At 35.4% G+C, this 15,562-nt stretch overlaps 1 protein-coding gene across 2 annotated transcripts in view; it reads left to right on the forward strand.

Annotated features, from left to right (window-relative positions):
- LOC131690776 (tight junction-associated protein 1) overlaps window positions 1-15,562 on the forward strand; it is a 151,020-nt gene that overhangs the window by 105,081 nt on the left and 30,377 nt on the right. The window lies entirely within an intron of this gene.

The following is a 15,562-nucleotide window of genomic DNA, read 5'->3' on the forward strand; positions in this document are numbered from 1 at the left end:
CCTCAGAATATAACATTTATGAAAATACTCAACTTTGCAAGTTTTATTAAGAGGGGTAAGGGTTTTAACGTGAAAAAAACACTTTTTCTCGATTTTTTTTAAACTTTGCGTGAAGCGAACTGATCAAAACTTTTGTACATTATAGTGTATCATTTCAATAACATGCTGTAATTTTTCCATGCAAAAATATCGATAAACGACTCGGTGACGAAGCTTTTTGTAGAACTACTTAACCGATTTATTTCAAACTTTATATACAAAAATATGTAAAAATACGTAGCCCCTACGTTAAAGTTTCGAGATAAATTTTTAATTAAGGCAAAAACTGTCCAAACTATGCAAAATTTGGCATATGGGCTAACTTTGATACTTGTCACAATATGAAGGAAGACTTTGAGAAACACAAAAAATCGCAATGCCCTACACTAACTTCGAAAGCTTTACTTTCAAAATTATTTATTAATTTGGTAGAAAATATTCCCAGTTGGACGAACAATGGACGCACGTGAAAAAAAATTCTTCCAAATTCGTTTGGTTTGATGATGATAATTACATTCTTTGGATTGTTTTTAAGTCGTAGTATCATTAGTTCATCTCTAAGTTCTCCAAATTAATCAAAATTCACAGTTGAGAATTCCATAATTCCACAATTGCCAAGAGGAATCAGGAGAAATGATGCATTTGGTAATTGGATTTGACAGTAAATTCAATTGTTTTTCAATGATTGGATTTTGCGTTTTATGTATTTGAAAAGGTTAGTTTCTAAATTTTTTCTTTGAAGTATAAAATAAATAGTTTTCAAAATATGTCGTAAAAATAATGATGCCAAATTATATTGGACACAGCTTATAGATTTTATTTCTTAGTAACAGTATGTTTTATCATATTTGAATGACCAAAATGAAAAAAATCAAGTAGCTATAAGTCGAAAAGAGATTATATTCGGATTTCTTTTCAAATCATTGTCAAGTCTATGGAAATTAGAGCAAGTAAATGTTTATCATGTTTCTGTATTGTAGGGTAATAAATAAAACTCGAACGTTCTGATAGAGATATGTTCCTAATAATAACATTGCTAAGCGTTCGTTCAGAAAATAAATCTAGTTGCGCCCTTCTCAAATGGTAAAAGTCATAGTTTTAATTCACTTTTTAAAGCAGACTGCAGACTTTATCAATTATTTTTTGAAGTGCGGTTGCGGTAATACCGCGTGGTAAAAGTTCATTTCCCGCACCGCATCCGCGGGAAAAAGTGTCTCACTGCACCGCAGTTTTTGCGGTGCGGGTGCGGTAAATGCCGCGCGGTTGCGGTAATTACCGCAACCGCGACGAACCCTATCTACAGGGAAGAAAAGAGTTTTTTTTATTTCGATTATAGAGGTTTTCGAAAGGGGCGAGTCGCTTAGTACAAAATGCCTTACACACCATATTACGTCGCTGTTGTGCTATCTTATGACAAACGCCATTTTGGGGTAAACTTAGTTAGATATGCCACATCACTTGGCTAAAAAATCTCTACAAAGTGGCGTTTTCAGAATTTTGACATTCTACTTGCTTACTGAGATATAGCGAGAAACGTGCTGAGAAATTTTCAATTTTTTACTTCAATTAACTGTGTATGGGGATTGGCTCAAGATATCTTGATGTATAAGATGTTTTTATGTTCAAAACTATCCGAGATACACAATGGTATAATAATTTTCAAAACAAAAATACACGCATTGTGTGAAAAAAGCAGTTTAAGTTTTAAATTGGAAATATAGCATGTTTGGCAACACTGTAACCGAAAATAACTAATTTTTCTAGATTCCCTGACTCATTTCCTTCAAGATGCATCTAACAGATTGTTTATAGACCAAATTAAGCCATAGATATGAATAAAAGTTCATAATTGGTGATTTTTTTCTATGAAAAATTTTCCATGCGATATTATGACACGCCATACAAATTTTGCCATCAATGCACACCTATGACACGTGTGAGTGCGACTTTTGTTTACATTTATAGTAAAAACTCGCAACATAGTCAACCGATCTTCGTAATATTTGAGAGATTAATACAGAATAGATAGAACCATCAATTGTCTTCTTTGGATTGTTTATACCATTAATAAGTTTTAAGATATTCAATCTCAAACTTTAAAAATCGTTTTTCTCGAAATGTGCAAAATGGCGCTTGTCATAAGATAGCACAACAGCGACGATTAGCTACGAAACCACGATATAAGAATACGATTCACAGTAATACACAATTATTTCACTCGTTATAACATGTGTGGCACATTGAGGCATACTTCTGTAAACTTGAAAAGAGTCAACAAAGTACAACTCTCGCGTGTTTCTTGAAAACCTGTTTTAATCCACCTAGCGGTGCAATTGTGCCTTTCTCATTTCTCTAAACTATGGCACGGAGGCTTTTTATGTTCAACATAATCGTGGAAATGTCCATTACATTCTTAGTACACTTTGCACTTATACACAATGGCATGCCAGCCACGAACTTGATGAGCTACCTGTCGACGGTGAAACACTTGAAACAAAAAAATATCATACTCCATTAGCCTAATCAGCATTAGATCAATGTTATCTGCTTGCTAACTCATTTTGTCATGCGGGGGTGGGTATGTGAAGAGGGCGAAAGTCCCATGAACGCACGACTCCCCAGCTTAAATTGGTATGCTTTGTGATATAGTGGTGGTCTAAAGATGATGGGGTTGAAAGGGAGGGGTATGAGGGCTGGATGGGGTGGTGGTCTGAGGGGTGATTTAAGGAGATTTTTAAAGGAGGGGCGCGAACAGTAGAGGGGGGGGGGGTGTAACCCCTCTCCGTAAACCATCAACTACGCACCTGTTAAAATCCAGAAACCTTATGCGAGTCGAAAAAAATTAGGTTGACGTTTTTCAGAGTGATTGCATAACCTTTCTATATGAGAAAGGCAAAAATGTGCCAAAATACAAAAAAGTGAATCGTAGTCAATTTTTTTTTCGAGTTTGCATCAAATCTCGACGTTTCATGCACCTTGAACACATTTAGCATCAAAAATAAAAATTCTTTTTTTGCCTTTCTCATATAGAAAGGTTATGCAATCACTCTGAAAAACGTCAACCTAATCCCGGCCCGGAGGGCCGAGTGTCATATCCCATTCGACTCAGTTCGTCGAGATCGGAAAAAGTCTGTATGTGCGTGTATGTGTGTGTATGTGTGTGTGTATGTATGTGCGTATGTGTCAAATAATGTCACTCATTTTTCTCAGAGATGGCTGGACCGATTTGCCCAAACTTAGTCTCAAATGAAAGGTGCAACCTTCCCATCGGCTGCTATTGAATTTTGGATCGATCGGAATTCTGGTTCCGGAATTACGGGTTTCAGAGTGCGGCCACACAGAAATTTCTCATATAAACTATAGGAAAAATTAAAAATAGAATTTTTATTTTTGATGCTAAATGTGTTCAAGGTGCATGAAACGTCGAGATTTGATGCAAACTCGAAAAAAAATTTGACGACGATTCACTTTTTTGGATTTTGGCACATTTTTGCCTTTCTCATATAGAAAGGTTATGCAGTCACTCTGAAAAACGTCAACCTAATTTTTTTCGACTCGCATAAGGTTTCTGGATTTTAACAGGGGCGTAGTTGATGGTTTACGGAGAGGGGTTACACCCCCATCTACTGTTCGCGCCCCTCCTTCAAAAATCTCCTTAAATCACCCCTCAGACCACCACCCCATCCAGCCCTCATACCCCTCCCTTTCAACCCCATCATCTTTAAACCACCACTATATCACAAAGCATACCAATTTAAGCTGGGGAGTCGTGCGTTCATGGGACTTTCGCCCTCTTCACATACCCACCCCCGCATGACAAAATGAGTTAGCAAGCAGATAACATTGATCTAATGCTGATTAGGCTAATGGAGTATGATATTTTTTTGTTTCAAGTGTTTCACCGTCGACAGGTAGCTCATCAAGTTCGTGGCTGGCATGCCATTGTGTATAAGTGCAAAGTGTACTAAGAATGTAATGGACATTTCCACGATTATGTTGAACATAAAAAGCCTCCGTGCCATAGTTTAGAGAAATGAGAAAGGCACAATTGCACCGCTAGGTGGATTAAAACAGGTTTTTAATTTTTCCTATAGTTTATATGAGAAATTTCTGTGTGGCCGCACTCTGAAACCCGTAATTCCGGAACCAGAATTCCGATCGATCCAAAATTCAATAGCAGCCGATGGGAAGGTTGCACCTTTCATTTGAGACTAAGTTTGGGCAAATCGGTCCAGCCATCTCTGAGCAAAATGAGTGACATTATTTGACACATACGCACATACATACACACACACATACACACACATACACACATACATACATACACACACATACAGACTTTTTCCGATCTCGACGAACTGAGTCGAATGGGATATGATACTCGGCCCTCCGGGCCGGGATTAGGTTGATGTTTTTCAGAGTGATTGCATAACCTTTCTATATGAGAAAGGCAAAAAGCCAATAAGCATGCTGTCAAAATTCACTTTGAGTGTGAATTCTGGACATACCATTAATCGCCGATTATTAATTATAGCAGCAAACGATAGAGAAAACCTTTCTGATTCATAAAATACTAACATCCATTTTGGGCGGGTTACGGTTTGTCCGGAATTTTCTCTCAAAATGAATTTTGACAGCATGCCCAAGTAACAATTGGAGTTTTATAGCATGCTACAAGTGCATTCTAAGTTTTATGAGTGGCTATAAAACTACCTTAAAACCTCAATTGTTTTTATTTTATTTTATTAACAGATTTAGGCCGAAGTGGCCTGTGCCGTATACAAAAGATTCCTCCATTCCACTCGGTCCATGGCCGCGCGTCGCCAGCCACGCAGTCTGCGAAGGGTCCGCAAATCGTCTTCCACCTGGTCGATCCATCGTGCTCGCTGCACGCCACGTCTTCTTGTACCGGTCGGATTGCAATCGAGAACCGTTTTCACCGGGCTATTGTCCGACATTCTGGCTACGTGCCCGGCCCACCGTAGTCATCCGATTTTCGCGGTATGACAGATGGGCGGCTCCCCCAACAGCTGATACAACTCATGGTTCATTCGCCGTCTCCATGTGCCGTCTTCCATCTGCACTCCACCGTAGATGGTACGCAGCACTTTCCGTTCGAAGACACCAAGTGCGCGTTGGTCCTCCACGAGCATGGTCCAGGTCTCGTGCCCGTAGAGAACTACCGGTCTAATCAGCGTCTTGTAGATGGTCAACTTCGTACGACGGCGAACTCTGTTCGACTGAAGTGTCTTGCGGAGGCCAAAGAAAGCACGATTTCCTGCCACGATGCGTCTACGAATCTCTCTGCTGGTATCATTGTAGGCGGTCACCAGTAAGCCCAAGTACACAAACTCTTCAACCACCTCGATTTCGTCGCCACCGATGCAAACTCGAAGCGGGCGGTTCTCATTCTCTTCTCGTGAACCTCTTCCTATCATGTACTTTGTCTTCGACGTGTTGATGGCAAGTCCGACGCGCTTGGCTTCTCTTTTCAGTCTGATGTAGGCTTCCTCCATCTTCTTAAAGTTTCGTGCAATAATATCAACGAATTATTGCACGAAACTTGGCGAAGCCAAGTAGCTGAACGGACTTTGTGAAAATCGTACCACTCGTGTCGATCCCTGCTCTTCTTACACCTTCCAGCGCGATGTTGAATAACAGACACGAGAGACCATCACCTTGCCGTAACCCTCTGCGTAATTCGAAGGGAATCGAGAGCGTCCCTGAGACACGTACTACGCACATCACCCGATCCATCGTCGCCTTCACTAATCGCGTCAGTTTGTCCGAGAATCCGTACTCGTGCATAATCTGCCATAGCTGATCTCGATCGATAGTGTCGTATGCGGCTTTGAAGTCGATGAACAAATGATGTGTGGGCACATTGTACTCGCGGCATTTCTGCAGTACTTGACGAAGAGCGAGTACCTGGTCCGTGGTAGATCGTTCGCTCATGAAACCCGCCTGGTACTGCCCCACGAACTCTCTTGCAATTGGTGATAGTCGACGGCATAGTATTTGGGAGAGTACCTTGTAGACGGCGTTCAGCAGGGTGATTGCTCGGTAATTACAGAAATCCAGTTTGTCGCTCTTTTTGTAGATAGGACACACGACACCTTCCATCCACTCCTCCGGTAACCGGTAAACCACAATTGTTACTAGGGTGCTTATTGGCCGTTCACCAAAAACACGCGAGAGCTAAGGTTGTCAACCATTTGGCGAAATTTTTAACTTTTGGTTAAAATCTGACACTTCGAAAGTTATTTGCAAAATAACCCTGCTTTGGAGCATGATTAAAATTGACAGAGCGATAGTTAAATTTGACAGCTCGATAGTTAAAGAGTTACCCATGGTGCAGAATAAAAAAGTGAAAACATTTTCTGTACCTAATTGAGGTAGTCAATATATTTCAATACAAAATGAAGGGATAAAGATGGAATCGATAACATGTTGTGTCAATATTTGTTTGGATTATTTCATGATGTGGATGTTTACGTTTCGAGGCTACGACTTAATGTAATAAGATTTTTTAATTGCAGATACAGCTGTGTAAGTGAAAGTACGGAATTTATTGAATCAATGATACAGAAATTTGTTTAAGCAAAAAAGTGAAAAAAATCGCGGGTTTGACTTTTATTTGGAAGAGTAAAAGTTTAACAATCGGGTTTTGGAGAATACCACGAAATGGGGTGGAAATTAAAATGAAAAAAATGTTTCTAACCAGTAATACATTGGTAACACGCAACGTTACTATTACAGCAGTTACTGTGCGCAAATTATACTTGCGAGCCATTGTTTTGAAAAAATAAATAACTCTATAAAAAATAACCAATAAAAATCAGCAAAAATAAGAACGATTTTTTTTCTACTTCAAAATTAAATTAAATTAATTGAATAAATGATTGAAAACGATTTTATGATACTAATTGTTACTAACGTAGTAAAACAACCAGTATTTAAACTGGTATTGTCACAAGTCACATTTTCACTTACAGCACGAAACCTGACGAAACGCTACCGGCAACCGTACACTGGGGTACAAATGTACCCCACGCCAACTTTGACGCCTGCTTCCACGAAGGCTATAAGAAAACTGGCTATACCACCTTTTCCCACTCTTACTAGGAACTCTAAATTGAATTATAGTTAGGGTACCAGGTCGGTAAATGCCGAATTCTCGCCTTCACAGAGCTCCAAAGAAGGCGTGGGGTACATGAGTACCCCAGTACAACGTTCTAGGGTTAAAATATCGACAAATTTTCCCACCTCTACCAACTTTTGGTCATCGCAGCTGTCAATTCTACATAACTATCCAAATGTCAACTTTTGAAATGGTTCGCTCCCTCGGTTAAATTTTATCATTCAAGAGAAAATAACTTTCGAACTGTCGGTTAAAAAAATCACCACATGGTTCACAGCCTAAATGATTACAGCAACCCGTTTTTTTTTGTTTTGCTGCACACCATGGCACATCGTGGCACATTACGGCACAGGCTATTACATTTGTACTAAGCGAATCACCCCTTGGGTTTCCTCCTGTTTTTTTCGGGTTAGGAATCGAACCCATGTGAGCTGCGGACTAGGTTATCGATTTACCAACTGCGCTATGCCAGCCATCAGAAGGAATAACACTGTTCAACACACGATCGAGGAGCAGAACGAAAAAAAAATTGCAAAATTTTTGGGTCCAGGAAACCTTTGGTGAAGAAATTTTTGAAAAAAATTGGAGCGGGGCTTCATAGTTTAAAACCAAAGTTTGTATGGAGAACTAGGGGTGTTCAAGAGGCAAGATATCAATGAAAATGGTCATCTTAAATTTTTGCATAAAGTCTTGTATAAAATGCTTATTACACCGTAAAAGTAACCTATGCAAGTTTTTAGCTCAATCGGACATCATTAAGGGGGTGCGGCGTTTGAATATTGTTTTCATAATATAAGAAAAAATGAAATATTGAAAATCTAAAAAAAAATTTGTCGAAATATGTCTAAAAATAGCATGAAACATCAGCTTCTAGTGTCAAAACAAACGAAAACCGCTGAAAACAAATTATATTTTTTTTAATATCCAAGCGCTTGGAAATTTTTGAATTTTTTTATTGTAATTCCCTATGATTGCAAAAAAATTTCCCATCGAACTGGTCTTGGGAGCAGAACAAATAAAAATATAGCAGGGATTTATGGTTCCAACTAAATTATCTTGAAGAAATTTTTGAAAAAAATTGGACCGGGACTTCACATTTTAAAACCAAAGTTTTGCGAAATGTTTAAAAAATTCATTTTCACCTAAAAATTTCAAAAATTTGCTATTTTTCAAAAATTTCACGAATCTTTTGTTTAAACTGTGAAGTTCCGTTCCACTTTTTTTCAAAAAAATTTTCAAGGTGATTTAGTTGAAGCCCCACATCCCTGCCATCTTTTTATTTGTTCTGCTCCCAAGACCAGTTCGATGGGAAATCTCTTTGCAATCATAAGGAATTACAATAAAATTTTCAAATTTTTTCAAAAATTTCCAAGTCTTTGGATCTAAAAAAATTTATAATTGGCTTTCAGCGGTTTTCGTTTGTTTTGGCACTGGAAGCTGATGTTTCATGCTATTTTTAGACATACTTCGACAAAAAAAATTTTTCAGCATTTCATGTATATTTCATGTATGCCCGCCCCCGCTAATAAAAAAAAATATACACGAACTTTAACCCATATAGTGCAACGATTCCACATATTGTTTGGATGATACCTTGAACAGGTTGTTAGGCTTTTGAATCATAAGATGTTTATTAGGGCCCCCTGTGTATTTTTTCTTATATTATGAAAATAATATTCAAACGCCGCATTCCCTTGACCCATTCATGCCCATGTTGTTTGTGGACAACAACGTTTTTAAACAGCTATAACTTTTGATTGAGACGAGATTTGCTCACAAAAACAAGTAAGGCTTATTATGTGACTATTGAGGGATTCCATGAGAAACCGGCCGACCGCTAAATATGACCATCGTCGATTCGAACGAAACTTTGCAGGTGTGTTCGCTGTATGAATCTCCATGATATTCTCTGGCAATTGGAATATTTTGATACAAGAGTAATTTTTCAAAAGGGCGTAAACGTTTCTACGTGTATGAATTTCAAATTTTTTTTGTTCGATTACTGTATTTTATACAGCAAAACTATCTGAGAACGAGTTACAGGGAATGAATACTTCTGTCTGAAAAAAATAAACACTGAAAAAAATGTTGTGTCATTTTTCAAAAAAACAAAAATTTATGATAAAAATTTAAATTGCGAAAAAACCCATTTTTTAAATTTTTTATATTTTGTTACCAAAAACCTAAAGAGAAAAGAAACATTTTGAATGTGATTGCATGATGGAGAAAAAATCAGTAAAAAAGTTTTCCTAACAATAACTTCGTACATGTTTTTAAATTTCATACTAATAGACATACAAAATTGTAATTCTATTACAGAATATAATTCTAAGCACCATTTAAAATCAAAATGCATTTAACAAAAATCTTCCAAAATGCGATAGTTTTCGAGATATTTGAAATTTTGCTCCTTCAAAAACAATTAATTCGTGTAATTATGTTCTTTTTAAAAGTTATTCGCGTTATCCCATCAAAAAATGACAAAAAAATTAATGTTTATCGTTTTAAAGACGTAAAAGCAACTTTTTTTAGTGAATTTGGATCCTGGAGAAGCTTTCAATAAAAAAGTTTTCCTAACAACAACTTTTGACATTTTTTTATAATTCTTACTATTTGCAGTCAAAAATACAATTTTCTTTTTGAATATGATTCTAAACCCCATTTTAAATCGAAATGCTCTTAACAAAAATTTTCTAAAATGTAGTAGTTCTCGAGATATTTTAACTTTTGTTTTAACAACACAATTATTTTGTTTTATTACGACCTGTTTTTATGCAAGTTTTTAGCTCAATCGGACATCATTAAGGGGGTGCGGCGTTTGAATATTGTTTTCATAATATAAGAAAAAATGAAATATTGAAAATCTAAAAAAAAATTTGTCGAAATATGTCTAAAAATAGCATGAAACATCAGCTTCTAGTGTCAAAACAAACGAAAACCGCTGAAAACAAATTATATTTTTTTTAATATCCAAGCGCTTGGAAATTTTTGAATTTTTTTATTGTAATTCCCTATGATTGCAAAAAAATTTCCCATCGAACTGGTCTTGGGAGCAGAACAAATAAAAATATAGCAGGGATTTATGGTTCCAACTAAATTATCTTGAAGAAATTTTTGAAAAAAATTGGACCGGGACTTCACATTTTAAAACCAAAGTTTTGCGAAATGTTTAAAAAATTCATTTTCACCTAAAAATTTCAAAAATTTGCTATTTTTCAAAAATTTCACGAATCTTTTGTTTAAACTGTGAAGTTCCGTTCCACTTTTTTTCAAAAAAATTTTCAAGGTGATTTAGTTGAAGCCCCACATCCCTGCCATCTTTTTATTTGTTCTGCTCCCAAGACCAGTTCGATGGGAAATCTCTTTGCAATCATAAGGAATTACAATAAAATTTTCAAATTTTTTCAAAAATTTCCAAGTCTTTGGATCTAAAAAAATTTATAATTGGCTTTCAGCGGTTTTCGTTTGTTTTGGCACTGGAAGCTGATGTTTCATGCTATTTTTAGACATACTTCGACAAAAAAATTTTTTCAGCATTTCATGTATATTTCATGTATGCCCGCCCCCGCTAATAAAAAAAAATATACACGAACTTTAACCCATATAGTGCAACGATTCCACATATTGTTTGGATGATACCTTGAACAGGTTGTTAGGCTTTTGAATCATAAGATGTTTATTAGGGCCCCCTGTGTATTTTTTCTTATATTATGAAAATAATATTCAAACGCCGCATTCCCTTGACCCATTCATGCCCATGTTGTTTGTGGACAACAACGTTTTTAAACAGCTATAACTTTTGATTGAGACGAGATTTGCTCACAAAAACAAGTAAGGCTTATTATGTGACTATTGAGGGATTCCATGAGAAACCGGCCGACCGCTAAATATGACCATCGTCGATTCGAACGAAACTTTGCAGGTGTGTTCGCTGTATGAATCTCCATGATATTCTCTGGCAATTGGAATATTTTGATACAAGAGTAATTTTTCAAAAGGGCGTAAACGTTTCTACGTGTATGAATTTCAAATTTTTTTTGTTCGATTACTGTATTTTATACAGCAAAACTATCTGAGAACGAGTTACAGGGAATGAATACTTCTGTCTGAAAAAAATAAACACTGAAAAAAATGTTGTGTCATTTTTCAAAAAAACAAAAATTTATGATAAAAATTTAAATTGCGAAAAAACCCATTTTTTAAATTTTTTATATTTTGTTACCAAAAACCTAAAGAGAAAAGAAACATTTTGAATGTGATTGCATGATGGAGAAAAAATCAGTAAAAAAGTTTTCCTAACAATAACTTCGTACATGTTTTTAAATTTCATACTAATAGACATACAAAATTGTAATTCTATTACAGAATATAATTCTAAGCACCATTTAAAATCAAAATGCATTTAACAAAAATCTTCCAAAATGCGATAGTTTTCGAGATATTTGAAATTTTGCTCCTTCAAAAACAATTAATTCGTGTAATTATGTTCTTTTTAAAAGTTATTCGCGTTATCCCATCAAAAAATGACAAAAAAATTAATGTTTATCGTTTTAAAGACGTAAAAGCAACTTTTTTTAGTGAATTTGGATCCTGGAGAAGCTTTCAATAAAAAAGTTTTCCTAACAACAACTTTTGACATTTTTTTATAATTCTTACTATTTGCAGTCAAAAATACAATTTTCTTTTTGAATATGATTCTAAACCCCATTTTAAATCGAAATGCTCTTAACAAAAATTTTCTAAAATGTAGTAGTTCTCGAGATATTTTAACTTTTGTTTTAACAACACAATTATTTTGTTTTATTACGACCTTTTCATAAGTTAGTCGCGTTTCTCCATCAACAATAATAGGTTTTTCAAAAGGCCTGCAAACTTTCCTGCAACTTTCTCTTTGACATCAAGGCGATATTGTGAAACATTTTAAAGTTACATGAAAACAACCAACATATGAATCAGCTATATAGTTTAATCAACAGACCCTATGGTTGAAATATATTTTTATTGCTTTCATGTAACTTTCAAATGGTTTACAATATCGCCTTGATGTCAAAGAGAAAGTTGCACGAAAGTTTACGGGCCTTTTGAAAAACCTATTAATGTTGATGGAGAAACGCGACTAACTTATGAAAAGGTCGTAATAAAACAAAATAATTGTGTTGTTGAAACAAAAGTTAAAATATCTCGAGAACTACTACATTTTAGAAAATTTTTGTTAAGAGCATTTCGATTTAAAATGGCGTTTAGAATCATATTCAAAAAGAAAATTGTATTTTTGACTGCAAATAGTAAGAATTATAAAAAAATGTCAAAAGTTGTTGTTAGGAAAACTTTTTTATTGAAAGCTTCTCCATGATCCAAATACACTAAAAAGGTTGCTTTTACGTCTTTAAAACGATAAACATTAAATTTTTGACATTTTTTGATGGGGTAACGCGAATAACTTTTAAAAAGAGCATAATTACACGAATTAATTGTTTCTGAAGTAGCCAAATTTCAAATATCTCGAAAACTATCGCATTTTGGAAGATTTTTGTTAAATGCATTTTGATTTTAAATGGTGCTTAGAATTATATTCTGTAATAGAATTACAATTTTGTATGTCTATTAGTATGAAATTTAAAAACATGTACGAAGTTATTGTTAGGAAAACTTTTTTACTGATTTTTTCTCCATCATGCAATCACATTCAAAATGTTTCTTTTCTCTTTAGGTTTTTGGTAACAAAATATAAAAAATTTAAAAAATGGGTTTTTTCGCAATTTAAATTTTTATCATAAATTTTTGTTTTTTTGAAAAATGACACAACATTTTTTTCAGTGTATATTTTTTCAGACAGAAGTATTCATTCCCTGTAACTCGTTCTCAGATAGTTTTGCTGTATAAAATACAGTAATCGAACAAAAAAAAATAAAATTCATACACGTAGAAACGTTTACGCCCTTTTGAAAAGTTGCTCTTGAGTCAAAATAATCTTATTACCTGTGGAAAATATTTAGTCTTGCATGACGGTGAAACGTGTAAAGTTTCATTGGAATCTAAGATGACCGGTCACGATTTTAAAGATTTTCGGACGGATCTTCGTGGAATTTCTCTATTGCCTTTAATTTGAGTACTAACAGTGACAAGGATCAGCTCTAGAACTAAAGTTATTGCAATTAGTCTGTTTGCATTCCGATGGACCAGTGCTGCCAGGGACAGTTTACGTTGACGAAAATGATTTTCTCATATACCTTCATTATGGTGCAATATTATTGAAAACTGTTAAAACTTATCAATTTAGACTGTCGTTGGCTACGTTTTTCACGTAATTGGACTATTGTAATTATTCTAGGAGAATTGTATTGAATTGTATTGTATTAGAAGGTGAAAATTGACCAGCTTCTAGCACTGCCATGGAAGCACCTATCTTTATGAAAATAGGCTTTTCGTGATTCTTGACCCAACCGTTTTCAAGGAAAAAAAGTTTTGAAACCCTACATGCACTAGAAAAAAGTTGGGCATGAAAGATTAATGATGTCCAATTGAACTAAAAACTTGCATACTTGTACTTTTTCGATGTAATAAGTATTTTGTGTAAGACTTTATGCGAAAATTTAAGATGACCATTTTCATTGATATCTGCCTCTTGAACACCCATAGTTCTCCATACAAACTACGATTTTAAACTATTGTGCCCCGTTCCAAATTTTTCCAAAAATTACTTCACCAGGGGTTTCCTGGGACCCAAAACTTTCGCAATTTTTTTTTTAGTTCTGCTCCCAATTTTTTTTATTTAGTTTCCCAGTGTAATTGTCACGACTGCCCCCCTCCCCCCGCACAGTGGCGGGTCTTCAAACAAAAGTCGTACAAAACCAAAATCTAGCTGAAAATTATATGTTAAGGTAATTTTGGGATGCTGAGCTCATTTTAATGTCAAAAATTATAAAAGTTGAGATGACTTTTCCCATACAGTGTAATCGAACCTTTCTCCTAAGCATAATACCATTTTTATGATAAATCTTTTTTTACTGAATAGATTTAACTGAAACTAAATATAACAACATAATAATTGGATAAATCTACTTTCAATCTCTAGAAAAAGTTTTTGTTTACGTTTTATTCAATTGTTATATTGCACTAATCACCAGGCATCTCCATGTCAGCAAAAATTAAAAAATGTCACTTTTAAACCCCTCCGGGCAAAAAGGGGCAAAACGAGACCTTGAAATTCGAAAAGTAGAGATGATTTCCCATAGAATGTATAATAAGTGACCGTTCGGAACTGTTTCACCTGATTGTACAGAATACATTTGTGAAAAAAAAATTTCTATCAACCCACGTAAGATATATTTGTAATAATATTACATAGTTCCACTCATATTTGGCAAACATGTTGTAATGATCAACAAATTTATTTAAATGCCCTTTAAAATGAAACTAGTTGTGCTCAAATCGGATTAAAATTGAAAGAGCGACATGTTTTTGAAATGCAGATAGATACTGTGATTTTGAAAATGAATTTCATTAACCGTTGTGTATCCGACGCGGTACCCGGGTACCTTTTTAGGTTTCAATTAATGAAATTTCCATGTTTTATCCATAGCTGGAACTCGAAACTTTGCGACATCTTAGAACTTCACTAAGTCAAGCTTTTGGGTTAATAATATTATTCATATAGTAAGGGGGGGGAGTGAGGAGGGGCTCCTGAATTTTTTTACTACGTAACAGGCCGACGTGGGTACCCGGGTACCCACAAAAGTGAAATACTAATAAATACGGTAATTTCCAACCGATTTTGATACTTTTTGGTGTTTTGGATTCGGGAACTCATCCACTTTTAGACTTGGTAAAAATGAATCGGGTTACTTCATTCGGTTCCCTGGAATCCGGATTTCCGGAAGCAGGTTCCAGTACTGGGATACTATTTGTGAACTTCATTGGAATACTAGCAATATGGGTATCAAAATTCTTGGAATTGCATAAGTATGCTGTATATCGTGGTTTTGGAACCATTTAGTGCTTTGACCCCGGAACGGACATTCCGGAGCAGGTTCCCGTGGGGCCGTGAGTGGCCATTCCATTCCAATTTAATTTTTTAAATTGCCATAGGGTCCCGTCACAATAAATAACAGACTTCCGAGACAATTTGAAGAGTTTTGATACTCATATTGCTAGGACATTATTAAAATTTACAAACCATACCCTAGTACTGGAACACTACTCTGGAAAATCCGGATTACCAAGCACCAGATCCATTCATCCGGTTCAACTTTACAGAATCAAAAAGTGCACGAGTTTCTGAATCCAAAACATCTAAAAGTGTCCAAATCGGTTAAAGGAAGCCATAGTTATGAGCATTTCAAATTGTGGGTACCCGGGTACCCACGTTGGCCTGTTAAAGGT

The sequence above is a fragment of the Topomyia yanbarensis genome, chromosome 3, assembly GCF_030247195.1.
Source record: "Topomyia yanbarensis strain Yona2022 chromosome 3, ASM3024719v1, whole genome shotgun sequence".
Taxonomy (NCBI): domain Eukaryota; kingdom Metazoa; phylum Arthropoda; class Insecta; order Diptera; family Culicidae; genus Topomyia; species Topomyia yanbarensis.